This window comes from Athene cunicularia (assembly GCF_003259725.1).
Source record: "Athene cunicularia isolate RWA chromosome 6 unlocalized genomic scaffold, athCun1 chr6_part1, whole genome shotgun sequence".
Taxonomy (NCBI): domain Eukaryota; kingdom Metazoa; phylum Chordata; class Aves; order Strigiformes; family Strigidae; genus Athene; species Athene cunicularia.
The window spans coordinates 16,711,163-16,730,033 of record NW_020799105.1 but is presented as its reverse complement, the minus strand read 5'-3'; the positions used below and the strand labels follow the sequence as shown (position 1 = coordinate 16,730,033).

The 18,871-nt window shown below is 42.5% G+C and overlaps 1 protein-coding gene across 13 annotated transcripts in view; it reads right to left on the bottom strand.

Annotated features, from left to right (window-relative positions):
* The window catches only part of TCF7L2 (transcription factor 7 like 2), a 140,552-nt gene extending 125,156 nt beyond the window's left edge, over nt 1–15,396 (bottom strand). For 5 of the 13 annotated variants that reach the window (XM_026851450.1, XM_026851443.1, XM_026851448.1 and 2 more), the window contains exon 1: nt 15,371–15,390. The gene's annotated coding sequence lies outside the window, so the exon portion shown is untranslated. Of the gene's footprint in view, nt 1–15,370 lie in introns of all 13 variants that reach the window. The other 8 variants (XR_003398718.1, XM_026851451.1, XM_026851454.1 and 5 more) reach the window with 4 other exon arrangements.
* Between the last annotated feature and the right edge of the window lie 3,475 nt (nt 15,397–18,871).

Sequence of the window (18,871 nt, the reverse complement as noted above, 5' to 3'; positions counted from 1 at the left end):
CCCCCCCCCAAGCACCACTGGGATTTGCAACATATTGTTTCTAGGATGTTACCTGAAGGGCAGTGGGACTTCAAAATGCCCTGCCCTCCCTGCTCCCCAGGTGATCCCTCCCGGGGGAAGATTTACAGTGACAGCTATCAGGGTAGCCGAAGTATTGTAGAAAAATTCCTTTGACTGTGTATGGGTTTAATGAGTACAGTTAGTTGCGTTCTGTTAAAAAAAAATAAAAATAAATAACTATCCAGCGAGCAGGAGGAGAATAGCAAAGGAAAAACGCAGGACCTCAATGCAGTCTTCCACCACCTCTTCCATCAGTCTAAGAAAAAGATAGGCAGCTCCTGCAAGACGTACTTCAGGTTGTCATTCTGTGGAGCTGGATGTTTTGCCATCGCTTCTGAATGATAATTGGCTCAAAAATTATCACGCCTCACTGTCCTGTAGAAAAAGCCCTGTGGTCTCACGCAGTGGGGTCATTACCCGCCAGAGCATTCCACATTTCCTCGAGAGGGCATGAATGTCCTGAACTCCAACACACTTCAGAACAGTTAATTCACTCAACAGGGCAAAGGATTCAGGTCAGGATTTTTCCAAGAAGCCATAAGGACTTGGGTGCCTGACTGGTTCTGCTCCTTTGTGAATCCCATCTCTTGCACTGGTGAGTGATATAAGACTCACACAAAAGCACCACTCAAAAGATCAAAAATTTGCAAAAATATAGTGACGAATACTTTCTTATTTTATAAGTTGGTTTATAGAAGTCAAAATTGTATCAGACAAAGTGCTTTCACCATCCAAGTTTAAATGTCCCCTCTCAGTTTATTAAGGCCATTAACTTCTCTCCTCATCTGAATCTCCTATTTTGTTTCAGGATTAAGAACACACCTCTATGCAGGGACTAGCAGTGTCTTTTGGTGCATCTCTCATACAGATGTGTCTGAAAACAACGGGGAGTTCTTCAGTCTTACTTCCCTATACACAGTTTAACACTCACATCAATCACTCCACATACATACATACCAAACCACACTGCAGACAACCCATATACTGTTAAGTCCCTCATAATGATACTTTAAACTCGTAAATCTAAGGAAATATATACCAGGCCATACATATCCTTAAGGCCATACACACACACACAGAGATATAGAGATATATATATATATAGAGAGAGAGATATATATAGATATAGATATATATATATCTATATCAGGCCAGCTCATCCACAAGCATCCAGCACCTTGATGAAGTTGCTGGAGTCTTCATGTTTTGCCCCTCAGAAACTCCAATACTCCAATATTATTACCATCAAAGCCAAATCATTAACAACTTTGAGTATCCTGTGCTGCCTAGTACCTTGCACCTCGCCATAAACCATGCACAAAAGGGCCTGACTGTGCAACATCTTGAAAAATCATACAAAATTCCCAAACTTATTTACAGTACATTTAAAAAAAAAAAAATCAAAGCAACCCACACACACACACACACAGAATAGAGGCCACTAAAACAGCAGAAGATAGCAATGGAAAAATGGATGGAGCAGCCATTTGCCCACACACATCAGGAGCATTTCAAACGGAAGTGGGAAGGGAATTTAAAAAAAAGAAAAAAAAGCTGGCATGTGGAAGCCCATACTATCCACTGTATGCTTGGGCAGGGAGTGGTTAGAGATTTATTTACTATTATTATTACTAAAAGAAGGGGGAAAATAATTGTTTGGTAACAGACTTTAGTTTAATCGTTTTGAAAATGGAGAAAACCCAGGAATTGCAAAGTGCAGGCAATCTGTAGGACAGGGCTGCAAGGGTGCATACATGGCCACCGCCGGCCGTTGGGACCACCGAGTAAAGCAGCTCCCTGAACCAACTGTCCCGCTTCTTTCTCCCATGCTGGAGAAATTAATTAAAAAAAAAAAAAAAAAAAAAAAAAAAGGTAACAAAATAAAACTACAAGCCTGCCCTTTGGTATGGCCTAGATTAATTGTGAATGCAAATGAAGCCCTTCTGCAGCACTGGGGTCCATTTCCAGGGAAATGCGTGCACTCGCCTCTGTTTACTCCAGCTCCAGCAATGCAGCACAACCTTCAGTCAAGCTATTAACTTGAACGTTGAACTTCACAGCACTGGCTGTCTTTCTCAGCCATTCTTTTGATGTTACCTCCAAAGCAAAAGATCAAAGACTTTGAGTGTGGTGAGGGGAAGTCCCAGGCTCTTAGCCTACCAGCCTGTGATATATGTTAAAATCCTGGCCAAAAGAGAGAGTGAAGGGAAAAAGAAAGGAAAAGCCAGCGAAGAAAGCATCCTAGCGGAGCGGTGACATGTGGAAGTGGCGCAGCAAAATCCACATGCTGCGTCTACCCGGGTTCACGACCCCAGAAATGGGGCTTGTTTCTCTGTCGCTGCATTTTCTAGCAGTACCAGATCGTTCCCTAAAATCAGCAGCCCCCCATCACCCCTTCTGACACAAAGCCACACCTTGCATGCTGCCCAGAGAGACAGCAGACGCGTGCCAGCAGCACACCGCTAACGAGAAAAGCATCCCCAAGCCGCTACGTTGTGCAAACCCACAATCTTTGCAGGACGGGGAGAGACAACACAGGAGCAGGGCTCTGTGACACACTGAATTTCCACGTCCGCCACAGGCTCCTGGGCCATCCTGAATGAGTCACACAAAAATAAACCCTTCGCCTCAGCCTTCCTGCTTGTAAAACGCGGATAATATTGCCCTGCCAGGATAACAGCCTATTCTTCCTTATGGGGCCCCAAGAGGCGGCGGTGCTAAAGGCCATGGTGATATCTGCAGGGGTCCAAGTCCACGCACCCCTTCACGTGTCACCACACCCCAGGCAGGAGGAGAAGCCCACGGCCATGGCACGGCCCCAGTGACAGGCAGCTCCCACATCCCGGAGCGGGCACAGGGGCTGCTGAAGAGGGGGCTGCATGGGGACAATGGGGACAAGGGGCTTCCGCCACGTTTCACTACTGCCTCACTGGAGCAGATTGGATGCCTTTGGGAAGGCTGGTCCTGCAGGAAAACATCTAGAAAGTTATCACTTTTCTCTCTCTGAGCCTGTTTGTTCAGGGTTTTTTTCGGTTCAGGGTTTTGGTTCTTTTGGTTTTTTGTATTTATATTTTATCCATGTGTTTAGATGGGGCAGGAAGGGGGCGATCTTTTTTTTTTTAATATATAATTTTTTTATTTTAAGATTCTGTCCAACCATTTTCCCCTTCCTGAGCCTTTTTTGGGTTTATTTATATTCCCATAATACACAACAGCATTCCAGATTTAGACAGTGACACTTGGTTGACATGGTCAAAAGTGGATCCAGTGCAGCCTGCCTGCCAAACCAAGCCCCTCATCCATCAGCTGAAGTCCTTTTACTGCAGGGTCATGAAGGAATCACAGACTGTTTTTCATTCCTTTCTACCAATGTCCCTCCTAACTCTAGAAACCAAAACCCTCTTATGCTTGTCAGCTCCTCCTCTTCCCCACCCCCGTGAATTCAGGTCTTGGCATTCACCAGCATAAGAAGCCATGGGATTCAAAACAGAAATTCTTCAAAACAGAATTCATGGCATTAAGCAGTAAGTAGGATATTCTGATTTTATTGTACTTTACTTACTCCTACTTAGCTCTAATCCTCACTCCCTAGACAGAGGCTCACTCTCTCTGTCAGCGAAGTCGATAGGAATTTGGCTATTGACTTCAATGGAAGTGGGATCAGATCCTCACATCTGTTGCACAGGGCAAGCAATATGCAGAGAAAAAAAAAAATAGGTGGGGAGAGAAAAAAAAAAAAAAGGAAAAAGAAAAATCTCAACACTGAATTGTAAAATGATAAATGAGCTTGGACCAGGATTGCAAGTTATGGATGCAGGGGAGCTCTGAATCTGCAAAGCCCACATAACATCACCTATACCTCCTTCCGTAAAAAGACAATGCAAACAACTACAGGAAGGGGATGAAAAAACAAACAAACAAAAACCCAACCCAAAATCACCAAAAACCACAACAAAAAATAACCCTCCAGTCACAGTTTCTAATACAAAATGAACAGCCAGCCTCTCGGTAAAGCTTTTTCATGACGATGAATCCCCCAGATCCCTTGCAGCCCTCCTCTCCCAGGGGCTTTGGAGCACAAGACGCGCAGACTGAGCAGGCACACGCAAGGAGGTGGCAAGATCCTGGGCCACAGAAGATGGAGCTGATAGAGCAGTATGAGAAGTCAAGTACTAGCTGCTGCTCCACAGCATGAGAAGGATCCAAAATAAACAAGACCTAGATCTGGAACGTGATCCTGCCCTGCGTCACAGCCCTGCGATAATGCACCAGGAGTCAGGGTTCTTGGCATGAACCACGCTATCAGCAATAAACAAGCCAGTTCTCTAGAGATACAAGGGATGCAAAGGGAGCTGGGGAGGGAAGGCAGGAAAAAAAAAAAAGATGACAAAATTATCTGTGTATCAGCCAAAAAACTATATAAAATGACTATGAAAAGAAGCAACTGCCAACACTGGGATGGGAAGAAAGAAAATGAGATACTGAAACAAATCTTACACGCCTCCTACCTGCGGAGATGCTGTTCAAGAATTAGGCATCCTGACAGAATAGTTTCTCCTTGTGATAAATGGAGAGCAGCAATGGTAGCTTACAAAGGGACAGTCCCAAGTTTCAAATTCTGCACCTAAATCTCCTTAATATCACCAAGAATTTCCAAGTCCTCTAAAAAAAATTTAAAAATAAGTAAATATGTAAGAATCTAGCTGTCTGTCCAAAATTCCTCAAGACTTGTTTGCTCTCTGTGCTCCATGGCAATCAGAACAGCTACTCTCCCTCTATTTATACTCCATTTCAAGTCATCATTCTTACTATGTGCAGTGCATTCACCATGCCAGAAAAATCACTTAGCTTGGGAAAAGCAAGAAAGAGACTGATGAAACTGGGAAGAAAAAGAAGGCAGGGACAGTACTTTCCTAAAAAGTAAAGACAACATTTATGTTCAGACAGGAGCTAACATGTGCCTATAGTCTCCAATCCATGCAAACAACTTTTAAACTGAAGCAGCCCTGCAGGTTGCATTGTATTTCAAGTCACACGGGTGCTCCAAGGCATAGCTAGATCAGTTCCCCGAGTGGTGCTGGCCGAGTCACTAGCATTTATTGACTGCACATATGGCAGAAAAACCTACACAGCAAGTGGGTTTCAAAACTATCACACCTGCAAAGAGAAATCTATACAATTTGCTCCTAACTACCTGGTCTTTTAAGTCGTTTTTTTTATTCCTGACCCACCTTTTCACTCCGCTGTCCCACCTGATCCAAGATGTCCCTGACGCTTAGGTACTGGCACTGAGGGAATGCCCAGGTAGGAAAGCAGAGGGATGTGATGGGAACCAGAGGAGAGTGTCACATACCGCTCACTCTAACACACTGTAAAAAGTCACCTCCTGCAACACATAGAAGTTCTCACAGAATTAAATCCTTTATAATCCCACTTAGTAGAAACAAGGTAGAGCAGTATGCTGGTGCTTAAGACATTTTAGTCTTTAAGAAAGTACATTTTGTTTAAAAAAAAAAACAAAAAACACACAAACAAACCAACCCCAAAAAACCAAACTCACCCTGCTTCTCTTGAGAAGAATTTGAATGAAAGAAATTTTAAACTTCTCTGTGAAGGCACATTTTCTTTGCTGGGCTTTTTAAAACAAATTACAGAGAATAAACCCTTGAATATTTTCATTCTTCTCAAATGTGATTATTTTTATAGCAGCCCATATATATGCTACTCTAGTTCATACGTACAAAGAAATGTGTTGAGCTAATATTAAAACAACAACCAACTGCAGTAAGACTTAGAAGCGTTTTCTACAAGAATATACAAACACAAGCAAAATAAAACATACGCTGCTTCCCAAATTAAGAGCTAATTGTGTTTACAACTTCTTTCCCTCTGGGAAATGCTATCTGTGGTCCAGCATTCCACCTTCCCCTCTCCCCCGCAGCAAATGACCTACCAACTAAGTACCAGCTTTATACTCAAGTTGGTCAACTAGGTTTTTGCTTAACCCACAGGCATTTTTCCTATTTCAAAGTTTCTATTAACTCCCTACTGATGTACCCTAAAAGAAGTTTTAAGGGCTTGGAAGCACATAAATAAAATAGACTTTGCTGGACCAGCACAGCCAAATGAAAGCCTTTCACCTGCAGTGGTGGTGATAAAAATTTTAGATGCAGCCGCACACATGGCCCCTCCATAGACTTAAGACTGCTGAATGGCTGGAAATGGCAGCTATCTCCTGGCCACTGAGATGCCTCAGTTACACAGAGGCAAGCATCAGGACAGGACCTGGGGTTTGGGTTGGTTTTTTTTTTTTTTTTTTTTTTTTTTTTTTTTTTTTTTTTTTTTGGCTGTAGCAAAGCTCTCTTTAGCTGTAAGGCTGAAAGAAGCTGTACATTGATGATAAGAAACCTGGAAGAGGAGAGGGAGATGGCAAAGAAGAAAATATGGGAGGAGGGAGTGTGACTTGATGTGAAACCCTGAAGCAGAAAAATAAAGGTTTGCTTCAAAGCTAATGCTGTGTACTAAACCTCCTGCCCCTGTTTGCTCTGTAAGGCGCACACCCAACTACAGACAGGCTGTGCTGCAAGGTGGGAACTCTCCAAAGAGTGACCACTGTTTGCTGTTTTACTGACAAGTTCAAGCCCCTGAAAAATGGATGAGTGCAAAACTGACCCATCCTCCATGGTGTCACATCAGCAAACCCAGTCAGAGCTGGTTATTTGTTCCTTTCTAGAACCCTACCAACTAACTTTGCACAATAAAAACTGATAAAAACCAGACACAAGACACCTGTATTATTACTTTTTTTTTCATTTTTTAATCCCAAATAATCTAAATAAAACTCCCACCTTGAGGAAGTGTCTAACAGCAGATTCTGTTTTAAAACTTTCTAGAGGCACAGATCATGGCTCTCATGAAACATCCAGCAACTAACTCTTGCCATAAAGTTCATTTGGCAGAAGAACCATCAATCCTGCTTTCTCCTAATACAGCTTTCTGCTTCAGCCCCCATATCAGATGTTAAATTGAGAGCATTTTAGGTGCTGTCTGGTCTACAGAGCCATGATAAATTAGCAGTGCCCAGTTGCATGAACAAAATGAATAGACAGATCTATTTAAGCATACTAACATTAACATAAGGGGACCCTGCAGACAATCCCTAATTTTCTAATCTCTTACACTTTCCACCCACATGATAGGATTAAAATCCCCGTCCCCAATGCTATTTATTTAGCAGATCATCCTTACTGCAGCCACGCTGAGCCCTGCACCATTACTCTTCACTCAGCTGTAAATCCTAGTGGATAAACTTTGTTCTGCTCTTGATCAGTAATCCTAAACAAACCTGTACCTTGTTGGTACCAAACTGTTAATATTCCACCTTTTCTCAGTCTCCCTCTTTTGTTGCATTATCCTATCGTCTAGAGCCCCACCACGCCTGAACCTCCCTGGGCAAACACAAGCTCAGGTTCAGAAGCCCTGCGGTGGGTGAAACGCTGGGCAATACTCACCATCGTCATCACTACCAACAGCACTGAGAAACGGGCAGAAAGGCTACCAAAGGCACTGTGTATCTTCATATAGCAAAATGTTTTCCCTCTGAAAGAGATGTTGTTGTACTGAGAAACTAAGAGATTTCAAAAAGGGAAAAGAAAGGGATGGCTATCTCAAAAAATCAGTTATTCTCTGCATCCCTTATTACAGACATGAGGCCATTTCCACTTTAGTTTTGCTTAGGTGGGATTTCTCATACATTTCACATGCAAAAATCCCAGTGAAAGTAGGACTTACGAAGAGATGAGAAAAAACACACCATACCCTTGGCAGCTTAAGATCAACTTTGCTAACATTCACTAAATATTCTCAGCAAACCTGACCCATAGCCTCTCATGAAAAGGAAAACCCTTCACTATCATTTCCCAGGCAGACATTCAGAGCACGAGAGTAACACAGCACAAGCCTTTTATTCCTGCTCCCCCACGACATACAGCAGGTCTTAACATACATGGCAGAAACACTATTTGTTTGTTGTTACAACTTGTGTACATATTTACAAAAGACAAACTAAACAACTTAAGACAATTATCAAGGGATAAATCAATTGGCAGCAGACACTTTGGAAAGCAACATGTAAGTTAGTTATTCTGGAGCAAAAAACTGAAAGAAAAAGCTTTCTTTGCACTGTGACTCTGCCTCATCAACTTTAAGCCCATTTCCCCAAATCACATGGTTACCCACAGCCGCCGTCAAATGGTTTCAATTCTGATTTGATTCTATGATTTTAATTCCTCCCTTCCAATGATGGTCAAAATTACTGGCAGAAGCAATGCCAATGATAAAACCATCCCCCAAAAATCTAGCCTAATTTACTCCAATTACTGCATTTTGACAGGGATCTCATTTCTTTAACGCCATTCAGGCAGCTGATGAATGTCAAAGTGATTTACAAATAGTGATAATAGATGCAAATATACCTGGCCAGGAACCATCAGACACAGACCAAATAAAGATACAGGCAGCAAATACGCCAAAGCCACATGTCTTGGAAACTTTCCTTAGTGATCTGATGGCTGATACTGTCTCTCTGCAGCATCACAACTATACCCCTGAAGAAGTGAAGAGCTATCCTATAAGCAAGTGACACCAAACCGAAGAAAGACCCATATTGCTGGTAGTCAGGTTAAGAATAAAGAAAAATATTTTGTTGGACCCTTGCTCCAGGTAGTTGATATCAAATCTAATAATGCAATTTAAGAGGATCCAAGTCTCTCTTCTTCCCAGTGTGAAATCACAAGCATTTTAGTCAAAAAGGCTAATGATGTGGTGACTAATGTAAAGAAAGTCCCTCTCATATGCTTGACTCTACCCCAGTATGTAGAAATCAAAACTCACCAAATTTATCCAAAGATAGAGCATGTGGTCTGCTCTGCTGTATTTGGTAAAGAAAGAACTCAGTTGTCATCCCGCCCAACCAAACCCTATCCAGTGTGTGTGCAGGGAGGAGAGAGAAGTAGGGTACCCGATGATCAACCTTGTGCTTGCGCACTTGGAATTATTAACATGAAATGTGTGAGCAGATGGGATTTTGGAAATGCAGAGTATTTAGTTGGAGACCAAAAACTTCCTCTTTGACCAAGGCGTAGATTTAACTCAACTGTCAATGTCACCTGTGTTGCTGGAAGCTGGAAAAGTTTAGATTTCTTCACCTAGCTGGGGAAAGCAGCCAGGCCTGGCCAGGAAGATCAGACAACCTGCCAAAGCCCTTCATCCTCATCATCTCAACATTTTCATACTCAAAAGACAGCTGTAGTAACTCTTCATTGCCAGTCGTCCTCTTATGCTCATTTTTAATCTCATGATGGAAAGCCAGGCATGGAAGACTTGGAAGATTTTTTTAACTTTAAAAAAACCTATATAGTACTTTAATTTTTTAAAAAACATTTCTTCCTCTACGATTTCCTTCTCCAGTTGTACTTTGATATTGTCGTGCACCCACCCAGCAACTTGCCCTCCATTGTGCTCTCCAAGCAAAGATCTATTTAAAGACCATTCTCATGAGGAAAGCAAGCTCAACCCCATTTTGCATATGGGCAGGACAGGGGAGAGGGAGTTTTGAGTGATTTTCTCCAAAAATGAAAATGGGAAGTTTGTGGCTGAGCTGGAAATAGATCCCACATCATTGTTCTCCGTCACGTGCATGACCCCATGCCACCCCCAGCCTGCCTCCTATGGTGGGGTGATGCTCTGCAGTGCTGCAAAGGCCACCCCATCGCCCCACGGGGCTTCAGGCAGAAGCAAGGGTCCCAACGGGCACATCTGGGGACCCACCACAGCAGGCAGCATGCCAGCAGTGAGGGTGACACCCAGCAGCCACGGGATCAGTGATGACAAACGAGAGGGGCCTCAGGTCTACGTCCTGCAGAGGAAGCAGCACCGCAGCCATCCTGGGCACGGCAGGCTGTCCCCGCTCTAGTGTGACTTCCCCACTACTTGCTATTCTGGGATACTGTCCTGCTTCTAAGGCTGGGAGAAAAATAGCCTCAAGTACAGCAGCCCCATTCAGCACTGCTTCCCCTCTCCTTCTCACTCAGGTCACAAATGTAACAGGTCAGGTCACACAAAACGCTAATATTAGCGGCTAACAGGGCCATTTTTAAACTTCTAAATTAAACTAAATTTGCTAGGACAGGCAGGTCATTCACCCAAGTTATCCCTTGGTTTACTCCTTTTTTTAGCTATTGAAATGACCCACAGCAGTACAGCCCCAGCATGAAGCCCAGCCAGCACAAAAAAGCAGGATGCTGGCCGGCAGGAGCAGGGAACACAACACCTTTTCATGCACCATTCACCCTCCATCCCAACCCACATCCTCTTCCCACTGTGTAGCTGCCCTTCCTCCCCAGCATTTTGGGGTAGAGAGAAGGCACTTTGGATAAAGCTGCTCCACAGAGGCACGAGGCAGCCGGGGGGGTTGCCATGCCCCACAGCACCCCCAGTCTCCTGGGCACAACTCCCCTGTACCCTCATCGTGGTACCTGGACCCCTGGGATGGAGAGAGCCATGCTGGGCAACAGGGTCCTCATTCAGAGAGGGGGTCACACTCTAAAAATATTCTTCTGGATAAATACTCTTGGATGATTGAGAAAACAAAAGGGAAGAAACCAACAGTCTGCCAAAGGTGTATTTGCCCATACACTTTGATAATAACAGGTGTAGGAAAAATGAAAGCAGACAAAAGTCCTAAGTCCACATTACCAGAGACTAGTTCATGGTGAAAGGACAAGCCTTTCTCCCACACATGGCATTTATTTTTCTACAGGTTGCTTCATTCAACAGCAGAAAACATAAGCTAGTCACAGCCCTCCTGCTCCTCTGATATCACCCTACACTTGGAGTGACTTAGTGCTTTTTCAGGTCAACACAAAGAAGAAGGAATTAAACCCCTTATGCACAAGGCAAACGTGTAAGCAAATGCTCCTAAGAAGCAATTCAGAGGAGAGAAATACAAACTTCTCTAATTTAGATCCCCTAAAATTAGGTTCATGGGATTTCCTACACCCTGCCCCTTGGTTTTATTTTCAACTACAACTAAACTTCCCTAGAACAGTTCAAGGATGACATAGTTTATTTATTTTAAATAAGATTAATCATCTTCATTTAAAAATACTAACAGGTCACAGGGAGGAAAGAACTGAACTTGAATTAAGTACAGTCAGTTTTCCTTCTTTCAAGACTTCACATGTTATGAAAAATACATTTTAAATGAATAACATATTCATCGCTGGCAAGTTAAAGAGAAGGTGGACAGTGTGGGGAATAGGATATTTCAAACCTCCCGGGGAAACCCTCAGCAGAAAGCCAAGAGCTTCACAGCGGTGGGTTTCTGGCTGAGCTGAAGTCCTCAGAGCCAACTCCCAGCAAAGGCAGGGACAGCGGCTGGCAGGGACAGTGTGACCACCACAGCCTACATCGGGGCCAAGACACAGCAAGCCCCAGGTGTTTCGGCAGCCATCCCCCCTCCCTGAGATGCTGCTCCAGGGGTACATGCACATAAGGTGTGCTGGGGGGTGGCTGCAGCCACTGCTGTCCTTGACAGCAGAGCAGCAGAAAGAAGAGTCTCACCCCTTTTTTTCCTCCCTTCTTCTTAAGAGCTTGCTGCCTCACAAAGCCCTTAGTCACACTTGATTTTTCCAGTTCCTTTTGCACAAAACACAGAATAACAAAATAAAACGGGGATACGGAGAACAATGAGTTCAACAGATTAATGGACAGGAGCAGCCATCTTCAGCTTTTATAGCCATCAGCCCTGAAGAGCACTCCCTTCCCTGAAGCCTTTGAAATGAGCCTCAGCAGTCCTTGGACCTTGCAGGCAGCTACTGACAAACATGCACCTTCCTTTCTCAACTAAATCCCGAAGATACATCTTCTGGCCGTGCACACGTCAATCTTATCATCATTATTAAAGTTTTATTGGCACAACAATGCAAACTCTGAGCACAATGCATTAACCTTGTAAAAATAACTGAGAGAAGCCAGGTAATGGAAAGAGCAGGGGAAAGCTGGGGGGGGGAAAGAAACACGCAGATCTCTAAGCAGTGCTGAGTCATCACAAAAGGGATTTCCAACCTCTCCTCTCACCCCTCAAAAACCACCTACAACTTCTTGAAGACACCTTGAAAAGTACTGTCCTCCAATCCAACTCACTGACTGAAATTCCTTCCCCTAAAAGACAACACGATTCTGTTCTACTATGGCATATTCAAAAAGCGGAAGGGGAAAAAAAAATAATATTACTATGTCCAGGAAAGTAGGAAAGGTTACACTCAGCAGACAAGGACTCCTATTTTCACCATAGCAACAAGCCTATTTATAATATGGCCTACCTGCATCAAAGAGCAGCCACAAGAAGCTAAATGCAAGTCTAGTGGTACATTCAAGCACTAAGATGAAGAAGCAGCTCACATAAGCATGTCAATGAAATGCTTCCAATTACATTACATGCACAATTATTAGCATTTACTCTGAACCTCCTTTCTTGTTTGTTGTTTTTTTTTATTTTTTTTACCCAGGTAAGAGTAGCAGGGATGGGGGGTGGCATTACAAAAGGTTCAAGTACAAGGGAGCATCAAAAAGAGGCAATCCCAGCGACTTGGCTTTTAAAAGGGGAGACTTCACCGAGAGGCATTACAGGAGGGGATTGCTAACTAGGACGGGAATAGGAAGTTACTAATTCTTAGTCTGCTTTTAAATGGAGTGGAAAATACACATCGATAACCACTGTTGTAGTCTTCAATTTGCCAACAGAGAGTACATACAGTCTTCACACCTCAAACACCTGATAAACCTCCCCATATCTGAGAGAGAAAAATAGCCAGCTACTGGAAACTATTATCTGACTAATAATGGTATTCCCAAGAGTAACGCCCAGGTGGGAGAACACACCTGCATCCATCTCCAGAGGAGTACAAAATACTCCAAGGACAGCCATAACTCATACAGGAAGACTCAGCCTGATCACCGCTCAATTCTAAAGTGGTATCCTGACTGATCTGTCTTAGTATGATGAACACTATTTAAAAAAAAAAAAAAAAAAAATTACACTAAGCCACTCTAAGAATCCCACATTCAGTCTGCAAGCGCCTGCTTGCTGCTGCTTCTTTTTAAGTGCCTACATGGAAGAGCAGCTGCCTGAAGAACGGCTGGCTTTTAAAAGAAGTGGAGGGAAGATCTTAAAAATACTCTTTATCTACAAGAGGAGTGGCAATCATTTCACTTGTTCAGGTAGGAGACTGAGGAGGATTGCTTGGTGGCTGGGAAGTGGACTAGAACAAAAAGACTCAAGCAGCCAGCTGATACATAAAAGGAATTTAAGCCATTTATTTCTGGTATTTAAAATAGATATGGAAGCTTTTCTTAAGCAAGAACCCAAACAGGTCACAGCAGAGATTTGTCGCATGAACCAGAAACAGGGAAGGCCATCTCAGACATTCCCATTGCAAAGTTGCCCACCAAATCTGACACTAGTTCAACATACTTGAAAGACCAACTTAAGAGTGGCTGAAAACAGTCACATATTTCTAGTTCATGGTTACGTGAAAAATGATGCAAATAAGAACAACATGAGGGAGCTGAATTCCCAAGTGTCTTCAGGCACCTACCAACTTATAAGGGAATTTGACCTTTTTAAAAAAAAAAAAAAAAAAACAAAACAAAACACACACACACAAACTGAAACAGGGGAAAGGTACAGAAAAACAAGAAATGGCTTACTCAGTCACAAAAATAAGTTCAAGATAATTCCTGCTTGAAAGAGAATGCACCAAACACTAAACAAACACTTTATCCTGCAAGCCTCTCTCCTGCTGAAGACATTTACAAGACACTGATTCTGTTTTGCAAAGTATTGCTTCATAACATCTCACTTCCACTAGCTTCTCTCAAACTTCCATGGAAGTCAGTGGGAAGTACGGGGGGATGGATGGCAAGAACGAGTGGGTACGCTGTCAGAGGGTTTTCTCCACTGGTGAAGCACATCTAATGCTGCATGACATCGGACTGGCCTGTAACAGAGCCACCCCTCCTTCCCAAAGCTTCAGCAAGCACCTGAGTGGGATTCGGAGAGACCAAGCTACATGCTACTAAATGAACAACTTCACATTCAGTCCATGCAATGAAAGAAATGCAGAACTGAGGCTCTGGCTGAAGCCTTAGTATGCTTCATATAGTTTTCTATTTTTTTATGCCATGCTTCTACCTTGACTATGTGTAGAATTTAGCACCTTAAAAATCAGTTCTGGAATTAATTAAAATAAACTCATACAAACTCTTGTGCAATTGCTAAAATCAGGCCACATTTCCATGATGTTAATCACACATCTGCAGTACCAGATCATCCAGCATCTATCCAGTTAGGGTGTGGGCACTCAATTATGTTCTTGTCAAATTAACAAGAAACCATGGTATAGACTTTATGTCAGTGGCACGAGGCCAGCTGATACCTGATCTGGCATGAAGTCTGCCAGGGTGCTTCGGGTCCAAAAGATTTATAAAAACAGAAACTGGTAGAGAGGTTTTATACTAGTTCAATACTTTGCTTCCTCAGGCTGCAGTAACCTGGCTCCCTAAAACCTGATTAGCTAGTCTACCAAGCCAAAAACTCAGTTTAGCATTAGCTATGCTGTCATTTCCAGCTCTACACACATTAAGACAACAATACAGACCACGGATTTAAGAAAGTGTACAGAGTTGCACTTAGTTGAATATGCTAATTTCTATATGGAATCTTTATGTAAACAGAAGCTACTTTGTGTCTAGATCACTAGAACATTTGAATGTAGTTGTTCCTATTGTACAGCTGGGGAAACTGAGACAAACAGCAATTAAAGGAGATGCCTGAGGTCATGTCTTAGGTCTAGCAATCAGCAGAGGAATCTCGATTCTCAACTCCTACTTGGATTTTTTAACCACTAAACCACGATCCTTCCCAGTTCAAATACAGTTTCAAGTTCAAGGATTCACAAAAAAAAAAAAAAAACAAACACATGAGCAGACTTGGTTAGATGTATATACATGCTGCAACAGTTCTCAAAACACAAGTAACCTTCTAAAAAAAAAATCTAACTGTATTTTTAAAAAACTGTCACTGCAATACAGTCTTAGCTGCAGCCTGAACATTACTCCACCAGAGAAGCAAAGTAAATACAACAACAGTGACATCTAAGTACACAGGCCGATTACAGCTTTACTTTCAAAAGAGCTTTGATTGATCTTTTTTGATAGACCTGAAATAAATTAAACTAGATTGACTCACTTGAGAACGGACTGTAATCCTTTAGTCAGATCCCGGAGAACTCAAACCAAACCAGCTGTTAATTTAGGCTTTATAAGATAAAGCATGAGAAATCCAACCTGATGTACCCCAGAGCAACGGCTTACATCATCTCTGCAAGCAATCAACTTGCTGCTTCTTTTAGGAACTAATCAGTGCTCTCTAGCATGTGGGTGCCAAACTTGTTTTCCACCCCTCCAGCAGACTCTGCAGCCAAAGTAGGAGGGAGAAAGAAAGAGCGAGGGACAAGAGGGTGTAATTTAAAAGATTCAGCTGTTGACTTTATGAAACACACAAAAAAAAAAAAAAAAAAAAAAAAAAAAAAAAAAAAAAAAGGAACCTCACAACAACCCACTTACAATAACCATTTCAATTCAAACAATTGCTGGATCTCGGTCGGTAATAAACTGCCCAAATCAACACTAACAACTTAGAAGGGGAGGTAGAGGGGAGGGAACTGGAGCACTCACCCGTTTGGGAAACCAGATGCAAACAGACCAGGAGAGGGTCAGTTATAACCTTACACGAAACAACAAAGTAGGCAAAATAAAAAGTGGGATTTTCAGTTCTGTACCATCACTGTTCTGATGGGATTCTTGTTTGGGGTTTTTTATTTTGTTGGCTATTAAGACTTTCAGATTTATCTTGTACTCCTATCTGAGATTTAGTCTGCAAAAACCATTGCTTCCTGGAACGCTCTGATTGCTGAAACTAAGGGGATCACACTAGAAATCCAATTCAAGGAATTGTGGTACTTTCAAACTGGTTTTGTCTACCAAGGAAAAAACAGCAATGAGGTTTCTCAGGTGAAGGCAGCAGAAACTGTTCTTTACAATAATATCAATATAATATATATTGATAAAAAGGGACAGGCAACAGGCAGGAACACTGCTCTGAAATCATTCATAGAAGGTTCTAACACAATTCAAAGGAGAAAAAAAAAGAATCTGCATAAGAAAAGTTGTGACTTCTAATCATAAATCCTATCTGAAGGGAAAACATGGAGACAAAGTTTGAATTACACCAGACACTTGCTAAATCCTTGGCAATAACACCTCCAACAAGGAGACTTACTCCCACAAGAAGATGGAGTGCCCTAGCCAGGTACTTCTGGGAGGGAGCACAATGCCATCCGTGTTAAACACATGAAAGCTCTTCTCCCTGAGAAAGCCACAGCTCTACAGAAGATGAAGCTGAGGATTACTCTAGGTGCTCACGGTGGCATTTGCAGCCTGTGTGTCAAGAGGACTACTCTTGAGGCAGCTTTGTAGAGACTGGGAAAGGAGAGGAAAGAAAAAGCATTGCAAGTATCTTGGGGCTTGAGCAAATCAGATCTGTTAAAGAAAGTAGTTTGTGAGAAAATACCCCATCACCCAATAATTCCAGTAATCTTTGGTTTACTCCAGTTAAATCAAATTAATTTTAGTGAACTCCAAGTTGCATGTTCACTGATTAAGGTAACAGTTAGCTCTTCCAACTACTGGAAAGGGATGTGGCAGGGTCTTCTTAAGACCTGTAATGCTGTTTTATACTCTTATCCCTTGAGGTAACAATGCCATGCAGAAACATCAAGCTGATGCTACCTATTATCAAATACAATACCTGGATACATTTTTTTCTGGTTGAGAATATAACTGAATACAGTAAAACACCTCTCTGGTGCCTACTGACCAGCCCCAGCAGCCCTGTTCAGCACAGATCAGAAACTAAGTCACAACACAGGTCTAGTAAGCAGTGTTCCACCAAGGAAATCATGGACAAGGAAGAGGAGACTCTAAATGCCCTAAGATACTTTTGGAGGCTACCCAGGAATAGCAGAGTTGGCCTCGGATGCTAACTTACACTATGCAGTTTTATCCAGGAAAACAAGTAGATACAAGTAAACAGCATTGCCTCACACATGTCCCAGAGGCGCTGCATACTTCAAACATGCAAGTACTCAGTCAACTTCTTAGCACTAACAGACTCCAGCTGTTCGGTGGCTTCAGGCTTTCCCAGCCCCCTGCCCTGTCCCTCACCAGCTGAAAAAAAGCAACACTACCAGGTAGGGCATGGGCACACACTATCTGGCCATCAAGAAAGTGGTCCTACCTTTGACAATCGTAAATCTCTACGTGATAAATGGAAGCCTATATTCAGCTCATTGGCTTTAATATCTAGGTCTGTCCACATCTCCTCCTTTCAAGATTTAAATCAACTAAATCACTTTATGTCTCACTTTCCCCACCTGTAAAATACAACAAGCACCACACCTCAGGCTGTCCCCTTGGGGAGGCTGGCAAGCTCTTAGGACTTCAACCAGATAAACACGGTGAGATACCTGGCTCTCCATGCCATCTTTTACCAGCTCAGTTTTGATTCATTTAATCAAGCTCCAACGGTTAATTTTAAAATCTTAGCTCAATTTTACATATATTAAGCAGCCAGCAAACATGAAGGGGGGAAAGAGAAGGATGGTTGAGGCAGACACAATACATAACTTGGCTTCATTTGCAGTTTTGTGTAACTTCCTGCATAGCTGAAGTAAGATCCAGCAAACACTCCAAGGGAAAATAATAAATAACCAGTAGAGAAGGGAAGGGAGATATGTGTCCACATAGCTCCTTCTCTACCATTTTTCTTTATCTACCCACAAACTATTCCCTCTGACTAACTTTGACATGGACACACATCTAGCACAGCATGAAACCAACAGCTTGCAATACAGCTGCAGGACTACACACCCACTCATAGCATGTAGAAGAACCTCTAACAAAGCCCAAACCTTGGGACAGGTTCAGAAACCCTTAGGCCTTGAGCTAAACAGGGTCAACTTATATCTTCAATTAGGAAGAGCATAACTCTGTCTTGTTGCACCCCAGCATTAGCCTAAGCCTTACTGATTCAAGACTTATTTCCTTGAGATTCTGGGGCTCAGAGAAAAAAAAAAGTTCAATTCACCATCTCCTTAGGAGACAAAGGCACATCCACACAGACACATTTTACCTTATTTCTAGGGAATCTGACCTATCCAGAGACATGTATTCTAAATAGGACCTTGCTTACTGCTCAGGGAAGCAATTTGAAAGAAATAAAATCAAAAATTTAAAAATTGAGGGGTTTTTCCTCTAATTCCAGGGCAACAACAATTTAAGAAATTATAACCTATGTAACAAGACTGCTACTGTTGCCTTTGTGGGAACCACATTTGTTCACAAAGTGGGAGTTTGGAGACCGGGTTTATAACTATGTGAAGTCTGCAATCCAGAGTGGCTGACAACATTAAATTAGAGTTACAGATCACAAAATCATAATGAATCCGTCACACAGTACCATCCAGCAACTGAGACATCACTGCATTATACAGATTGGCACAGGCAGTTTGTTGTGCAAGAGGGGTTGCAAAAAAGTTTGATGCAAACTTTATACTCTTTTATTTGTCTAAGAGCAGTGCCCAAAGGCACCACCAAAGAACAGAGTCCTTTTGTGCTAGGTACTGTACAA